Source organism: Pteropus vampyrus, unplaced genomic scaffold (assembly GCF_000151845.1).
Source record: "Pteropus vampyrus isolate Shadow unplaced genomic scaffold, Pvam_2.0 Scaffold3, whole genome shotgun sequence".
Classification (NCBI taxonomy): Eukaryota; Metazoa; Chordata; class Mammalia; order Chiroptera; family Pteropodidae; genus Pteropus; species Pteropus vampyrus.
This window is the reverse complement of record NW_011888784.1, coordinates 8,628,707-8,647,696: the sequence shown is the minus strand read 5'-3', so window position 1 is coordinate 8,647,696 and position 18,990 is coordinate 8,628,707. Positions and strand designations below refer to the sequence as shown.

Below are 18,990 nucleotides of genomic sequence, written 5' to 3'. Positions count from 1 at the left end.
AAAAACAGTTTTGCTCTATGAAAGACTCCATTAAGAGTATGAAAAGACAAGCTAACGTGGGAGAAAATATTTGCAAATCATATCTCTGACAACGGACTAGTACTTAGCATCTATAAAGAATGCTCAAAGTTCAACAGTAACAAGCAAACAAACAATTTAAGTAGACAGTGAACAAAAGAGATGAAGAGACATTTCACCAAATAGAATATATAGATGGCAAATCAGCGCATAAAAACGTGTTCAAAATTACTAGCCTTGAGTATGTGCATATTAAAACCCCAGTGAGCTATCACTACAGATCTATAAAAAGGCTTTAAAAAATGGTGACAACACTTAATGCTGGTAAGAATGTGAAAAAATTGGGTCATTCATACATTGTTGGTGGGAACATAAAATGGTACCTCCACTCTGGATAAAGTTTGGCATTAAAAAAAAAATTATATATATCCTGCACATAATACATAAAATAGCAATTGTGCTCCTGGGCATTTAATGCAGAGAAATGAACTAAAGTTCACACAAAAACACAATAAACAAATGTTCCCAAGATGTTTATAATAGCTTTATCCATAATAGCTAAAAATGAGAAATATACCAAATATCCTTCAATGGGTGAATGGGTATGCAATCTGTGATACAACCATATCATGAAATATGACTCAACAGTGAAAGGAATGGAGTGTTGAAACATGCAACAACCTAGATTAATCTCCATAGAGCTATTCTAATTGAACAAACCAATCCCAAAAGGTTATATACTACATGATTCCATTTCTACAATATTCTTACATTTAAAAAAAATCCAAAATCTCCACAAAATCATAGCAAACTAGGCATAAAAGGGAGCTAGCTTTATTTAATACTGGGTATCAAAACAAAACCTAAAGCAAACAAATATTAAAACCATTCCCTCTGAAATTGTATACAAGATAAGAATACTCATTACAGATACTTTTGTTCACTTTATACTGGTGGTTCTAACCTATTCAGTTAAGCAAGAATATGACTGATGTGAATAAAGTTGATAAAGGGAAAAATGTTACTATTCTGGGTAAATATCTTTTGGGTATGCAGAAAATTCCAAAGATCCTATTCATAAATTAGTAAATTGAATAAATGAATATAGTAAGTTTCCTAGCAATACAGTCAATGTAGAAAAAACAGTTTTTTATATATGAGCAACAAACAGATAAGAATGAAAATATTTGATGTTATTATCATAACATCAATAATATCAAATCTCAAAGAATAAATCTTTTTTGCAAGCCTTCTACTTAAGAAGAACTACAAGATTTTATGAGAAAAATTAAAGATGTTATAAATAAGGGGAAGCATATGCCATGTTTATGAATTGGAAAATTCACTATTTTAATAAAGTCAATTTCCTCTAATTGATCTATAAATACATACCAAACAGATTTGGGGAGAGGGTGGAGATTCACCAACTAATTCGAAATTAACATGGAAATAAAAAGGGCCAAAATGAGTTAAGACTGTCTCAAAAGAGAGCAATAAACTCTACCATATATCAATACTTACTGTTAATCTGTAGCAATTAAGACAGTGTGATATTGGCATATGAATAGAAAAATAAATGAGAGAATAGGGAACCCACACACCAATGAATCCTTTTTTAGATGACAGAATTGGCATTTCAGAGCAGTAGGAAAAAGAAAATATTTTCAATAAATAGGGCTATTGAACAGATGTAAATATTTAAAATAATGGAACTTGACTACTCCTTCGCAATACACAATACAATAAATTCTAGTTGGGTTGTAAATATAAATATTCAAAGCAAAACAATGAAGTTGCTATGAGATACTGTAGGAGAATACGTTCATCGTTTAGAGCGGCAAGACTAATACAAACATACTAAGGTAAAAGATTGACATGTGGGACCATATTTATTAAAATTAAAATTATATTAAAACGAAAATTTGATTCATCAAAGTGATTATTAAGAGAAGGAAAGCTAAGTCGAAGTGTGGAATAAAGTATATGTAGCAACAAGAGGCTCATATCCAGAATAAGTAAAGAATGCCTACAAATCGATCAGAAAGCAACAGCCTTCTTCAATGAAAAGTGGGCAAGAGATTGAGTATTTTTTAAGTTATGACATTTATTGCTATCATTTATTGAGTATTGAAACTGTGCTGGGACAGTAAATATATACGTAGGTTTTACATTCATTATGTCATTTAATTCTCATAATAACCCTATAAAGGAACTATCCCACCTCCAGTTACAGATGAGGAAGTAAAGGTTGGAAAAGTTATTTAATTATCCCAATTTTACATACCTTGTAAAAAGCATGCTATTATAGAAGACCTTTCATTCAGTATTACCCAATATTTATGAAATCTTTACTTAGTTTTTATATATATATAAAGGGATATAAAGGTCAATAAGATCTGGCTGTAAATAAGGGCACAAAGAAGACATAACAAATTTACTTGGAGTTGGAGGTTGGTGAATAGATAAAGACTTAATAGAAGAGATGACCCTTTGCCATCCTGAAAATTATTTCATTGAGTGAAATGTTGAAGGGTTAAGAAGAAAAAGAGTGTCCTGGGTGAAGGGAGAAGATCAGAAAATTATGAGACCTTTTCTCTTTCTTCTCTTCCCTTCCTCTCCCTTCCCCTCCTTTCCTTTCTCTTCCTTTTTTAGGGTTAGGAGACAGTGATAGTGGCACTAGGGTTTGAGAAGGTAATGAGGCAGAAAATATGGAACACTTTACAAATATGCATGTCATCTTTGCACAGGGGTCATGCTAACCTTTTCTGTATTGTTCTAATTTTAGTATATGTGCTGTTGAGGTGAGCACAGGAGATTAAATTTTTATAAAGAGGTCATTCAACTGGCTGATAAATAACTGCAAAGCTGTGCCATCTTATAAAAAAATCAGTAAAAAGCAAATAAAACTATAATATGTAAATTCTCTTCTAGGAGAATGGCACAATTAAAAGACTGACAATATCAGGTATTGGTGAACTTCTGGACCTGTGGAGAAATTTCATATGCTATAGATGGAGTGTAAAATAGTGCAACCACTTTAGAAAATTGTTTGGGATTATCTGCTAAAGCTGATCATATACATAACCTATGTGTTAGATTGAATTATTGGTCGCAGTTCTTCTCTGTACTGATATTATATCTCTACACCCTTGCCATGGCCTTATAGTGAGTGAAGTGTACTTCCTCATTTTTTAATTTTAGGCTTGACCATGTGACTTATTTTGGCCAATAAAATGCTAATGATTGTGATGTGAACAAAGGCATGAAATATGCATGTGTGATGGAGCTCGTGCTCTCTTGATTCTTCCATCACCATCTGAAGAATATACCCTGAGACGGCCACTGGTTTCAGAAGCCAGATAGATACCAGTCTGAACTACTAACCTACAGGTGTGTGAGGGACAAATAAGTTATTATTTTTTTACTAGATTTATGGCAGTTTGTTATAAGCAATTTCACTAATCAGGAATATATGTACATGTACACAGATACATGTGCATTAAAGGCATGGGTGAAAATATTTATGTAAGCATTATTCATACTATTCCTCAGCTAGTAACAGCCGAGAGTTCATTAGTAGCAGTGTGATATGAAAATAAACTCTAGTGTACTCATACAGTGGATTATTTTTGCTATGAAATTTAGAAAGCTACAGCACATTACAATGTGGTTGAATATTAGAAACATAATGTTGAGTGAAATAAGGTAAATACATTGTAGATTTCCACATATATAAAATTCAAAAATAAATGTCCAGACTGAGCTATATTTATTGGAAAGTACTTTCTTAACCAGGACAGAGATCATTTAGATGTTTACTTTGTGGTATATCATTCTTTTGTATACTTTTCTGTATTTTTATTAAACTTTATTATTTTAAAATACTTTAAAAAGTGAATGTTCTCAATTACTCAAATGTGAAAAAAGGAGAAAATGCCCAGTCCCAGTTCTTTGTTATTACAGTAATAAAATATTTGCACAAAATTAACTTATAATTTAATTTTTTTCAATGATTTGCTCTCTTATTTGTTTCAATTTTATCTCACATAATGATGTCTAGATATTTAGTCTTCATATTGAATAAATTCTGATAATGCTGATGAATATGAGTTATAGGAGTAGAAAACAGAATGATATCAAAGGACCTCTGTCCAAAATACCTTTTTCATGGGTCTGGCATGATGCCCCAAATTCCACCCCTTCTGCTTTATTCTTTCTAGGTAAGATAAGCCATTTTATTTCCAGGAACTCCCTATTAAAATGCAATAAAACTACAGGAGAGGTAAAATATTAAGCTATTATCGAGCACAAACACCTTACTCTGAGATTACTTTTGCAGGAAATTAGCTGTCATGAGAGAAACAGAAAGCAGAGCCTGAGGGGATGATCAGCAGGAATGATAAAGCAGAATGGAAGGGGAGGGAAAACACTGCTAACAGCTGTGCCCAGAGACTGGGAGAGTACAGGGTGAACAAAGGAGTTACTGGAGGCTCGAAGGCACCTGAGAACCAGAAAGGCCCCTAAGGTTTTGGCAGCAGCCTGCTGAAGAGCAACGTATGCATTAGAGGAAATGGTTCAGGTGGCCTCCTTCTGAAAACTGATGACAAAATGAAATTTTGTGCCCCGAGCTTGCTGAGCATTGTTTTTAAACAATGGAACCCTATGTATATACTAAAGATGAATTGACATAGAGAAACATGGTATCTAGAATTCTAGGCTTGCCTTTTATAAAGTCAGATAATCCTTACTTTGTCAGCCTCTCTGGAAACAAGGGCTATAGAAATGAAACGTCCTCTACAGATGGAGGAGAAAGAAAAGTATTTTTAGGGTAATGGGCTAGAGTAGTGTTTCACAAACTTTCACATACATATACAAATCTCCTGGAGATCTTGTTAAAGTGCACAGACTGTTTCAATGGGTCTGGGTCTGGGATTCTGTACTTCTGAGAAGTTACCAGGTCGTACCCATGCTACTGGTCCAGGATCTACAGCAATACTGTCCACCAGAAATAAAATATGGGCCACAGATGCAATTAAATTTCCTGGCAGCCACATTAAAACAGTAAACAAAAATGGAAAAATTAATTTCAATATATTTGCATAAATATTTACATAAGTTTATCCAAAATATCATTTGAATGTGTAAGCAACATAAGAAAAATATTAATGAGATAGTTTACATTATTTTCCTTGTACTAAGTTTGTGAAAGCCACTGTATATTTTGCACTCACAGTACATCTTAATTTGGGCTGGTCACATGTCAAATGCACCACAGCCTCATGTGGCTCAGAGCTACTGTATTGGCCAAGGCAGATCTTGACAGAGTATTGATTACTGATTTTTGCAATTATTGAATGTATTTCTATAAATGCAAAATACAAATATAGATTTTTTTTCCTAGTCATTGGTAGCCTTCTTGATTAGAAAAGACCAAAAATGAATTTAAATATAGATGAATGATGCCCCTAATGATGTTGCAACCTCCTATCATTCTGTTAATATTGCATAGTTTATTTCCTGTATTGGCTTAGATTCTTGAGAGAAACATAACTAATATTTAATAAAATATTAATTATACATTTAAATTACATCTTAGTATGTTAGATGGATTGAGTGATTATAAGAAATTGGCTTACACAATTATAGAGGCTGAGAAGTTCCAAGATCTGTATTTGGTAAGCTGGAGATCCAGGATAAGTATGGTATAATTTATAGTCCAAGTACAGGAGAGGACTGATGTCCCAACTCAACTAATCTCTCTTACTCAACCTTTTATTCTATTCAGGTTCTTGACTGGATGAGGACTACCCACATTAGGGAAGCAATCTGCTTTACTCAGTCTATTATAAAATGTTAATCTCACCCAGAAACACCCTCACAGACATACCCAAACAATGTTTGACCAAATGTCTGAGCCCTTCATGGCCCAATCAAATTCACATATAAAATTCACCATCACACTTCCCTATGAAGTCTTCACATACTTGCCCAGTGAGAAACTTTATCCCTTTCCTGTACTTCTGCACATAGCTCTATAAAGCACTTTTTGTTCTAATTATTCTTCCAGGTCTCAACTATTTGAAAGCATGGGACATTCCTTATTCGTCTTTGTAAATGCCTTCTCCAGCATTCTGACAAGCACGTAATAAGTCATCAATAAATTCAGTTTACCTTCTCTGTGTTTAGCACTCTTGGATTCAGACATGCTAGCTTAAAGTCACATGACACATTATATGTATATCAATATACCCAATTTAAATGTGAAGAGAGAGAGGTATTAAAGTTAACAAAGCTCACAAAACCAGTAGAAGGTGATTGGGAGACTTAACTAGGTCTGCTAGACTACAGAAAGTGTTCTTATTTTGCTATACCAGTTGTTTTTCAAAGATTAACCAAGTGAGTAAAGGGATTTACTTTGAAGATCAAGGACTGTTTCTTAATTGAACTGAGTGAATACATAACTCCCATATCTGGGCCACACTTAAATTAATATTCAGATATACATAATAGGGAGCTGAATCTTTCAAGAAATTACATTTAGTAAGACAAGAAAAGCAGGGTAGTGGACAATTCTTAAATTTGTGGCCACCCAGCATCTTTTAAGCCCTATATTCCATGACTGACATAGAAGCAGAAACTCACTTTTCTAGCCTCCATTGTGACAAGTTTATAGGCATGTGACCTAGGATTTGTGAAGCAGACATAGTCAATCAAATCCTTGATTCAAAAGCAGACCATGTGAGGATGGCTGTGCCATGGTATTTGCATTTCTGGGAGGATGATAAAGCTTGACCAACACCCATTTATGCACAGTGGCAGCAATGATAGCTTCATTGCTTGATTGGTGAAACTAAGTTTAATTTTGACCTTATTCAGCGTGAGTATCCTCGGAATTCACATCTCTGTGTCCACTGGAGGTTATGTGAACAATGAATGCCTAAATTTTTTCAATTACGGACACCTTCATGTCATCCTGGAGAAGTGACTGCTCACCTCTCTTTAAAGAGGACAAGGGTGGCCACCTGCCAGCCTGGCTATTTCAATGAGAAGAATTTTTCCACCTAGCATGGATCCCACCTCCTTCTTATAGGCTTCTATACTATGCAAGATTTAGTTTTCTCTTCTCTTGTCCACAGCAGCAGTTCTCATTTATAGTCTATGTGTCACCTTCAAATATGGTCTCCATTTACATTTCCACCACTCAGTGGGAACAGCCTGGTGTTTCAGAGCTATGCATTAGAGCAGAAGACAAGGGCACACAGCTGCTGATTAATTTTTATAGTACATAATTTACACTTTGGATTTTCTCTCCTGTCTCAGGCGTGAAATGTAGAAGACATCTGCCAAGTCTGGAGGCCGTATGACTGGCACCTGCCTCCCCCTACTTGGTTAGGTGCTATCAGCCGGTACTTCCAGATGTGTGTCTCTTTACACCATCTTCTTTCTTCCCTTCCCTCTTATGTTCAATGTTATGGTTGAATTTTGGAAAAAAGAAAAGTTTGAGGAGCTCCCCCATCAAATGACCTAAAGTTATTACCTGTCTGAAAGGTCACTTTGTCCCATACTTTTATGCCAGACAGAAACAACTGGTGCTGTTAATCTTGTATCCCATTTACTAATTTAAAAATTATTTTGAGCACCTTCTATATATTCTGTTCTGGGGCATAGTATGAACAAAACAGACATTATCACTGCCCTCACTCATTTTTAACCTAAAGGAAGAGAACCTAAAAATAATAAAAGGAGATGAATACTGAAGTACAATTTTAGTAAGTCAAGGCATTTCTACCAACTCTTGTAAAACAGCTAGTGATCCCAAGAGAGGTTTGACTAATGGTGATAAAAAGATGCTATCAACAGTGGATTTAAAACTGTTTAAAGCTCACTGATCTTGAATTATATTTTATATTTTCCTCTACTATAGGAAGTGAGAGAGCAAAAAGGATAAGAAGAAGACGGAGAAAGAATTTCAGTGAAACACAACTGAAACTTAATTGTTCCCCAAATCTGTTAAGGTACAATTAAATATATCTGGCAATATGGCTCTTTATAGTTTCACTACCATAAATTTCCTAAGCTTATTCCCACTTTCTGCTATGCATCCTATGTTCTAAGGCCACTAGACTATTTTTTGTTCCCTTAGTAATCCATGAGATGAAAAGCTGCTTTGTCATTATTTTTGCTAGAAATGTCTAATTCCAAATGTCTATTATGCAAAATGCTAATTTTGCTTTCAGGCCCAGCCCAATTTATATCTCCAGATAAGTATAAAGTGATTTCAGAGTTGACATTAGATGAGACGCAATATTTGGCCTATGGAAATATTGAGGATTTTATCAAGAGACTTGAAGGTTTTAATTTCACTTCTCTCAATCTTTAGAGAAGTTAAGATTGGTAAAATATTAAAAAGACAATATATTCAGAAAGAAGGTGACAAACGGAGTATGTAATGCTGATAAATGGCAAAAACTTGAGAATTTCTTGATGTCCTATTTCTCTTTTAGGAGGACAATTGTATTGAGAATCAAACAATAAAACAAACATTTGTAAAGAGAGAATGAGATCTTAAGGTATGTAATTAGATTTTAAGTGAGTATATAGCTTACTACAATGGAGTACAAATCTGCTTTTTCAGATTAATGATGTTTTAAGTTTCTACAAAATGTCTGAGTGGCATTTTGAACCATCACTGTGCAGGGAAATAGGCTTCAGATAGGCATTTGACTTGCAATCTCAGTTAAAATAGAGAAGTATAAACTGAGACCAAATATAATCAGAGGGATTAGTAAATGTTTGAATTCTTCTATCCAAAATAAGTGGTAAATTGTTTCAGTATGTAGGAAGTTTTCTAGTAGTTTGTTATATACCCTGCCATTTGCCACAATATGTTTTCCATTTTTTATTAATGGTCTTAATGAAGGTACAGAATGACGCATATTCAGATGAGAAGATTGTTAAAAACAAAGAATGATAGTGAGTAGTTTAAATATTAATTGGTATGCAAAAGGTCGTTGATGGAGTTGAAAAATGGACTTTTATAATAGGACAACACTCACTGGAGATCAATGTAATTTTCTGAGGGTACTTCCCCACCTCCTTAATGCCTATGGACAGAATGAGGAAATTGCATTCAGAATATTAGTTATGATAAAATATCTGAATATTTTTCTATTGATAAGGATCCCAATATGAGTCCACAAACTAAAGTATTTACAAAAACTAGGCAAACTCTCTCTCGGGCTATAGCAGGTTGGGATTGAGAAGGTGGGAATATCTGCATTTATTTAGACCAAGGAGTGAAGAAACCACCATATTCTCTACTGGTCATACTATAAATGAGGTATTTCATTGATTGCAGTGGAATACCCGTATGAGTGAGATATAGATGGGCTATGAAGTACACATGAAAGGGCAAGAGGAATAGCTGGATTTGGGGCCTTGCTATAGAAGAGATGATTAAGGAGGATGAAGGATGTCCAGCCTGGAGAGAAGGGTTGTGCAGTGGATATTTAATATCTTCATATATTTTAAGTGCTTCATGTGGATGAGAATTAGATATTTTTGTGTGCCTGTAAGAGAAGGAGAAGAAGACAAACAAATAGTTAAAGTGTTTAATTAAAGGACAAAGAAACAAATTTTACCTCAATATAAGAAAAAACTACAAGCAAAGAACTACCGAAAGATAAGGTAGGTTTTCTTGAAAGAAAATGGGTTCAGGCACTCTTGGGTTGTATTTAGAGGGATGTGGTATAGAGGATTCAATCATAAGACCGGAGGTTACGCTGGATATCTTTTAAGATTTCTTTCATCTTTTTAAGGAGGAGTTATGGAAACACAGATAATTATAAAGAGATTTGAAATTATAAATAGAATGAGAAATAGTACTTATTCCTTAAAGGAATTTGGGATTTTATCTGGAGACTTAAAAGTTTAATTTCACTTCTTTTAAACTTTATTTTGTTTTCGCTTTATGTTATACCCTCTCACTGTATTTATTTTTTCAGCCTTTATCAGAGGGCTATTTATCATTTAACATAGGACTGAGTATTTTTTTAAAGTTCTGTTTTAGGTCTGGCAAAATTAAGAGCATTAAGAATCTCTTCCCTCTGCTGCTGCTGCTGCTGCTGTGTGTGTGTGTGTGTGTGTGTGTGTGTGTGTTGGTGTGTGGGTGGGTGTGTGTATGTGTGTGTCTGTAAAATAAGACTGAAATTTTAGAACTTCAGGACATATAAACAATTCAAAAGGCATTCCCTCATATCAAAGATAACTTTTAAATATACCTAAATATTACTGAGAGTATCACCTTCAGCCTGAAAGTGGACCTCTTCAAGGGGGAGACGGTAGAAAGAATTGGCTTTACCCTCCAGTTGAGCCCCACAGGGACTAGAGAATCACTGTGCCAGTGGAAGAGGGAGTAATCTGAGCCATTTTTTTTCTTTACTTGGGGTAGAATTTATGATCCATTATAATATCTGTGATAGGCACAATAATGGCCACCATCTTAATCCCCAGACCTACCAATATATTACATCACCTGGCAAAGGGGAGTTAAGGTTGCAGATGGATTTAATTTTGCTAATCAACTGATCTCGGAATTGACAGATTATCATGAATTATCCAGGTGTGTCCAAAATATTCCTAAAGGCCTTTACAGAGGAAGCCGGTGACCAATGAGGAGAGTCAGAAAAAGATGTGACTAAGGAAATAAGGCTAGAAAGAAGCTATGCCGCTGGCTTTGAAGATAGAGGAGAAGCCAAGATAGGTAGCCTCTAGGAGCTGAAAAAGGCAAGGAATCAGATTCTCTCCAGAAGGAATGCAGCCCTGCTGATGCCTGATCTTAGCCCAGTGAGGCCTGTGTCAGAACTGAGGTCCAGAAATGTATGAAAATGCATTTGTATTGTTTTAAGCCACTATATTTTTTGTAATTTGTTATGGCAGAAATAGAAAACTAGTACAACATTCAATCAGATCTTTCTTTTGCTTTATTTGGGAAACAAAGGAAAATATATAAATTAACAAACAAGGATTTCACTTCTAGCAGTTTTAAATAAGAGACTTGCCAAAGTTAGCTTTCTTCTCTTACTTGCATATATGTAACTTATCTTTTTGAGTGAAAACATAAAGGGCCTTGGTGTACATTGTTTAAGAACAATAATCAGAGTTGATTTGTTTTATCTCTTCAGAAGGAAACCTCTTATATGAAGGGTGAGTCTCATACAGGTATTTTTCCCCCTAGCAAAAATTCACTGAATCAAAATGAATTTCCTTGGTGCTAATCACATCTATTTTTTAACTCTCATTTAATTGGCCCTGCTGCCAACTTTTTAATAATTTGAAAGGAAGGAAGCTACAATTTTTTGAGAGCCTGTTCGGCTCAACCAGCTGATAAATTCATGACTTGAGATTAAAACCTTTGTCTTTCTGATGCCAGAACTCTAATCCTCTCCATTCTATCATCCTCAACTTTCCCTTCAGCAATACATGCGCACGTGCACACGCACACACACACACACACACACACATTGATGTTGTTCCCATGGACTTACAAAGATTTTGAAAAATGGTCATTACGATCTAAAATAGTGTGTCTTACTCCCCACTTTGAAAAGAACCTTTTATGCCCCACCCCCAACCCCATGGTATTTGGTATGACTTCCTTCTGCGACAACTGGTTATTTCTTTTCTCTGCTTCTTTTGTGCCCTATTTATCAGACTAGGAGAAGGATCTAGGTATTATTTATATAGTTTTTTTTCCCAAAGTGGATCTTTTAATTGCCAAGAACAGTACAGATGTCCTTTAATAATCAGTAGAGATGACTGTTTTGAATAGTCTTGAGAACTTCTCTGCTTAAAACACTTGTCTCTATGAAAAGAGTTTTCATCTCATGCTACTATTTATAAATTCACCTTTGATGGTGGAGAATAGGGTCTATAATTTTAAAAATTCAGTTATTAAAGGGTTTCCTATTCCTGTTCCCTAGGCCTGAATCAACACATCTACCACAGGGAGGCACACTCCCAGCAGGTCAGTTTCTCTGCCCTTCTCAGAATTAAGTTTAGCTCATTCAGAACTGCAGTTAGAGATGTTTCATGGAAACATGACCCACGATCCTTGGTCTGCAATACATTATGGTATTTCCAGTATCTCAAGGGGTGCTATAAACATTTTAAACAATAATTTTCAAAAGCTTTTTGTTTTTGTGGTTTGCATGAGCTATGTAGCAAGACTTCCCAGTAAGCAGATTTAAATCTACTGGGAGACCTCAGATTCCCCCAGAGTTTTCTGTGTTTTCTGAGAAGCACAATTAGCCTGTTGTGCTGACTCTGGGCTTTGCTCCCATGCTGATCTTCCCAATGGAATGCCTTAGTACCACCTCTGCTTCACACTCATCCTCCAGGACTCAGGCTAAGTACTTCCTCCTCTTTCATGAGACCATTCACTAGATCGAAGTAATAAATTGCCATTTGCTACTTTGACTCACTGATGGTTCTATGTGGTAAGGTTTTTCACCTTGAACTTTTTATCGTAATTATTTATGTTGGCTATTATTTTCCTATTAGGTACTTAGATCTGCAGGCTCGTGACTGTTTTGTCCATGTTTGTACATTTCCATATCACTGAACATACTAACTGGCTGAGGGAATGTGAATCAAACTACAAAAGAAAATGTTTGGGCAGAGGAAAAGCTATTTGCCAGAATCTAGAAAAACAAGTCACTGGAGTCCTCTGAGACTCAGTTTCCCTGTGTAGTGATTTTTGCTATAACACTTGTTTTGTAAATGCAAATTTGTTTAAAGCAATTGATATATTTGAGCATAAGTAAATTTTATGTTTGTTTGTTCGTTTTTTAGCACATTTGGTCCTTTAGAAATACTAGGCGAAAGCCGAGATCTTCATCCAGATGAATTGAGCTGAGTAGAAATAGAATGCGCACATATATACATACTTTTTCTCTCAGACACACACACTCACACCTCAAGCATCAACTAGCCTACTTACTACCTCAGTTCACCATGTATTATGAGCCTCATCTGGTATTATAACTTTCTGTCCAATTTCAAATCACTTTTCTTCCACAACTTAATAATGCTTTGCAAGCTGCAATTCTTCCAATACCCACTTCCACAAGCACCTTTGAATCTTTTTTTAACAAAAAGAGCCATTATAGTATTTATGTATTTCTTAACCTTTTAGCATGTGTGAAACTGTTTCTCTTCTGTTCTTATATTCCTACCTTTTTAAAAATACGTCATTGATGAAGTTTTTGTGATTTGAGCCCCAATCCTATTTTTTTCATAACTTCTTTTTTTTAATTAATGTAATTTTGCAGAGTGCAGTGATTTTTAGAAATGCATGCTGTATTTAGCAGAGCTGACTATATGTAAAGTGGGAACAGAAATATATAACCTCCCTACCTCATGCTTGGTTATTGTAATAAACTTAGATAATATAAAATTGTTTTGAAATTTTAGCATTACAACTCTTTGCTAATATCCCATCTTTCTCTCTAAGGTTTGCCAATATTTGTAATTGTCATTATTTGTAGTAGAGATTGTAAGGTGCTTGCTCAATATCTCTTATATTCTTATTATTGTATCTGTTTTCCATTGCTATAAAAAAAAAATTAGCAGCTTAAAACAATGCTGTTATAGGTTGAATTGTGTTCCTTCAAAATTCAAATGGTAAAATCCTAACTCCCAATGTAACTATATTTGGAGATAAGAACTTTGAGGAGGTAATTAAGGTTCAATGAGATCAAAAAGGTAGGACTGGTGTCTTCATAAGAAGAGGAAGAGATATCAGAGCTCTCTCTCTCTCTGCACACACATAGAAGAAAGGTCATATGAGGACAGAGAGAAGGCAACCATTAGCAAGCCAAGAAGATTGGCCTCACCAGATAAGAACCCTCCTTCCACTTTAATCTTGGATTTCCAGTTTCCAGTACTCTGAGAAAAGAAATTTTGTTGTTTAAGTTACCCAGTGTGATATTCTGTTATGGTAACCCCAATAGACTACTGGAGCTGTCCATTTATTAATTCACAGCTCCTGTTGGGTAGAAATCTGTTTATGACACATTTGAGTTCTCTTACTACAAGGCTAGAGTCAAGTTGTGAGCGGGGTTCTGTTCTTATCTGCAACTTTGGATCCTCTTCCAAAGTCATTCAGGGTCATTGTCAGAATTCAGTCCCTGCAATGGTTCCTCTTTCCTTGCTGGCTATTGACTAGAGGTCACTCTTAGCTCCTAGAGGCCACCCTCCTAGCTTAACCACATGGCTCTCACAACCTGGCAGCTTACTCTTTCAAAGCCACCAGAAACTTTGACCTCTTAGACTCTCTAGTAATTGCTCATCTGATAAGGTCATTCCTATCTAAGATAATCTCTCTTTTGATTAACATAAATTCAACTGATTAGAAACCTTAATTACATCTATAAAATCTCTTCACCTTTGCCATATAATATAAAATTTCATGGGAGTGACATTCCATCACCTTTGCTATTAATTAGAAGCAAGTTACAGGTTCCTCCTACACTCAAGCAGAGGGGATTACATAAGGATGTAAATCATTACATGTCACTCTAGAATTCTGCTTACCATAAGAGAAACTCAATTTTGTTCAGAGAGCAGTGTTTTAATATTTATCAGCCCCTTAATACTCTCTATTAGGTAGGAAATACAATGTAATTGACTTATGGCAATTTCTTGGATGAGGCTTCCAGGAAGACATTTTAAAAGTGAGAAGACTTGTCTTGCATCTCTGTTTTATCCTTTGCTGTTCACCCTTTCTGTTTTCTGTCTTGAAGGTATATGTAATGTCTAGATTTCCTGAATCCACCTTAAAACTACAGACAGAGAAGGGTGGAGTAGAATTCATAAAAATATTGGGCCCAAAGTCCTCTCTTTGCAGCCCCAATTTCTGTATTACATGCCACTAGACCTCTTGATATATGAGAACAGTTCCTTTTTTATGATCAAATCCTATTTTATAAGTCTTTTTTCTTTATAACTAAATAATATATAACTGGTAACACAATCAAGAGTTGCTTCCCCTGCCACAGTACTCGGAAATGTACCTATCGGCACCCATCTTCCCACCACAGTTCACTTCAGATAGTACAAAGAAAGTATATTAAGTTTTCTTGTGCACTTTCCAGGCTTTAAATAAATAAAAATTTGCTTCTCTTAATCATGAGAATATTTCTTCCATGGAGGGAGCGAGCATGACATAGAGTAGGTAAAAGAAGGCAGGGAAAATAAAATAGTAGGGATAATGTCATAGAATTTTTAAATGATAGAGTCTTGCTAGTCCTCAATTCTTTACCACCAATGCTTGAGATAATTCTATCTTCTTTTATTCAATCTGGTTTCAAAGCCTGCTGTGATTATCTATTCATGACCAAGCTTGATGAGAATATGAAATTTGCTTATAAAAACAAGATATTTGCATGTGAAATAGTTATTGCCAAGTTGATTTACAAAAATGGGGTGAAAAAAGGCTAATAAATAATAATAAAGTATAGTTGCTTTCTATTTCTACATATACAAGCAATTTTTTACAGAGACTATTTTAAATATCTACAATAAATACTTTTGTCATCTCTGAAAATAGAAGACCATATTTTTGAGACTATAAGATAATCTGTCTGAATGAAATGATAGTGAGAAAACTCAGAATGTAACAAATGCTTATCCATTTTCCATTTTGAGAAGTTTGCTCCATTAATCTAGTAAGTCCCATGTTGGCAAGGATGGCATTGACCAACTTTGTTTCGATGATTTAAAACAGTTAGTGTAGTATTTCTTAAGAAGTTGAAGTATGATTCTGGGAAGATGGTGGTGGCATAAATTTTGAATCTTCTTCAATTCTTTCATTAAAAAATCATCCAGGGAAAACCCATAACCTAAACGACAAAGTATCTCAAAAACTCCCCAAATACGAATGGCTAGAGAGTATTACTGAGAGCTGCAAGTCCTACCTGGGATTAGCAGCCATGCAGGAGAGAACAGAGGTGAGCAACTTGAAGTATGATACATCTGAGAACTCTACTGTAACCAACTAGTACTCACTCAAAAGGTCACAAAGCCAATAGGGAAGAAACTTTTGGGAAAAGAAAGTATTGAGTATGACAAGCATAATAGAGACAAAGATAAAAGTGGGGGAAAAGAACAAAGACAGAAGCTCCAAGAAAATAAGCCTTGAACAAAAATTGTACTTTATATTTGTAAAATTAGAAAAACTATCTTAAATAATGCTTCTTTGTAAAATTTCAGGAAAACTACCTTCATATAAAAATTTATAACAGGATAGAAGCCAATCTTTTACAAATGTAAGTTGAAAAACAAAAATCATAAGGAGAAAAATCATCCCTGTAAACAAAAATAGTATGCTAGAAAGATAGCCCACACCATTTGGAAATGTTAGTAAATATTTTTAAATGAATTAAAATGCACTAAGAAGTAATACAAGATATTAAATTATATAAATCAAAATTAGGAGGACTCAGAAGTAATGGGATCAAAATTAGGAAAAAACAAACCGTCAGAAATAAAGGCTACAGAAGAAAGAAAGCAGAATAAATAAATGCAATGCCTTAAGAAGAGTGCAAGTTTAAAGGAAATAAAGAAAATTAAAAATAAAAATGATTCAAGAGAAATACAAATATATAAGACAGGCATAAAAGTTCCAAAATATTAATAATAGTAGTCTCAAAAGAAAGAAAACAAAACAAGAGAAGAGAACAAACATGAAAACCTATAATTCAAGATTATTTCTTGAAATCAGAAAAAGGATTTGAAATTACATTTTAAAAAGATAGATTGTTTACCTTAGATAATCACCCCAGAATCACCATTACGAAGACAAAGCCTCATAAATCCAATGGACTTTATAGAAAAACAGAAAGTTCTTGGGGTATCCAGTCAAAAAGAAGAAGTAATAAATAATAAAAAGAAAATTGGATAGTTTTCACACTCCCCATTAAAAAAACAAACAAACAAACAAACAAAACAGAGTAATGTATTTTAGGTACTTAAGAAAAGAAAATGTACCAAGGATTTTACAACTAACTTTTAAGTATAAAGCAATAGGCAAACAATGAATAACATGTAAAAACTTAAGAAATGTTGTTTCAATAAGCCCTATTTTTAAAATATACTAAGGAAGGAACTGCAGGTGATCAAACTGGAGAGACATTGATATAAATGGTGATAAGTATTATTTCTATATTATATTTACATGTAGAATTAAGACTACGTGAGGGAGCTTATATAATGACTATATACTCTGAAAATAGAGATATACTGCAACTGTAAAAAAAAATGAAGAGAATGGGGCCAACATAAGCAAAAATTTATTTTGAACTTTTAGTAATTGTCTTTCCCATCTCAGTCCACTGAAAAAATCTGAGAACATAGACAACCCAATAGTAATGACTATTTCTAGCACACAGGTTATTTTTTCAAATAACAATTTTGCATTAAAATAAATCAGAGCTCCTTAAAGGAATGCCGGTATCCAGTTCTGTGGTGGGAGGCAACAGGACCCTAGAATATCTTGCTATATCAGATAAGAAGGAAGCTATCAATGGTTACTAGACTTATGTTCAAAGGGCTCAGGAGTTAACTGCCTCTGGCAAAAGTTGGTGCAATATAACAGCACTATGAACAGTGACGGCAATGAAATAAAACCCATCAAATATGTTTAAATCTATAAATAAATTACAATATAAAAACATAATTGATTACTTTTGGAGGATGTTAGAGAATCAACTCATTACTTTGAAAACTGGTACACAGAAGGGAAGACAAAAAAATACTTTACCATTTCTATACCACCAAATCACTGTATTTGACAGAGTATTTCACATTATAAAATATTCCAAATGATAAGTAAAATAGAAATGATAGAGTTGGAATATCACCATTTTACAACCCTTATTGAATTAAGGATCTAATCATTGAGTATCAGTGGCTGTTATCAGCACAAAGGAAGACAGCTAGATACTATGTATCCTTGGGTCAAGGATACACACCATAGATGAAGTAGTTCTCCACAAAGTAGCAAATCTGAACCTGATTAAACCTCTAGATTTAACTACAGTTTTTTAGGAAGATCATTAATGCATTGAATTACACAATGGATAACACTAGAGGACAGTTATATATTTTTTAAAGTAATAAATTGTTTGGAAATAAAGTGATAGAATATATATATACACATATACATATGTATATGTGTGTGTGTATATATATATATATCCACAAACATGCATACATATACATATACACATACATTTTATATGTAGAACATATATGAGTATATATAACATTATATGTAACAATTATATATAACATATTTTGGGGAGGTTAGGGAAGGCAAGGCTAAACTATAGTGAATTGGATGATAAAATTATAAAGATGTTAGGAAGTGATTTCTTAAAAGCTGAATAAAGATTCAGCTTATAGTGAAGAAGGCACAAGGATAGTTTTTGGGTTGATTGTCAAGGTTTAATCCTCTTTCAGAGGTGGTGGTTACAAGAATGTTTTCCTTATAATAAATAATTTATTAAGCTATACCATGTTTTATGTTTTCTCAATAAATAGTATAAAAAGTAAAAAATAAAAAAAGCTAAACTTGGTTATTTCATTTAAGTAGATCATTTATTTCATTATGAAATAAACCTTTTTTTACCATTAAATCTTTGAGTACATCTTATATTCCACGAGCTATGAGAAACAAAGTTTGTATAGTTTTGTATGAATCTCTTTCTTTCCAGTCAGGAAACAAATGTTTTTAAAAATGTGGTAATATAACCTTCATAAATAAGATCATTTACTCTTTCAAACAATTGACATCAATGTATATTTTTATTACAAAAAAATATATAAAACAAAGGATTCAGAAAATCTTCTTTCCTAGCCATGTAAACTTGAGGAATCTATAGTCTCTGTGGAGTTCAATTTCCTAATCGG

At 34.1% G+C, this 18,990-nt stretch overlaps 1 protein-coding gene and 1 non-coding gene across 2 annotated transcripts in view; both read right to left on the bottom strand.

Moving 5' to 3' along the window:
* Positions 1–18,990, bottom strand: part of RIT2 (Ras like without CAAX 2) — a 317,797-nt gene that overhangs the window by 205,618 nt on the left and 93,189 nt on the right. The window lies entirely within an intron of this gene.
* Positions 2,721–2,827, bottom strand: LOC111741678. Its single transcript, XR_002781061.1, has one exon. It is a non-coding gene; the product is annotated as a U6 spliceosomal RNA (small nuclear RNA).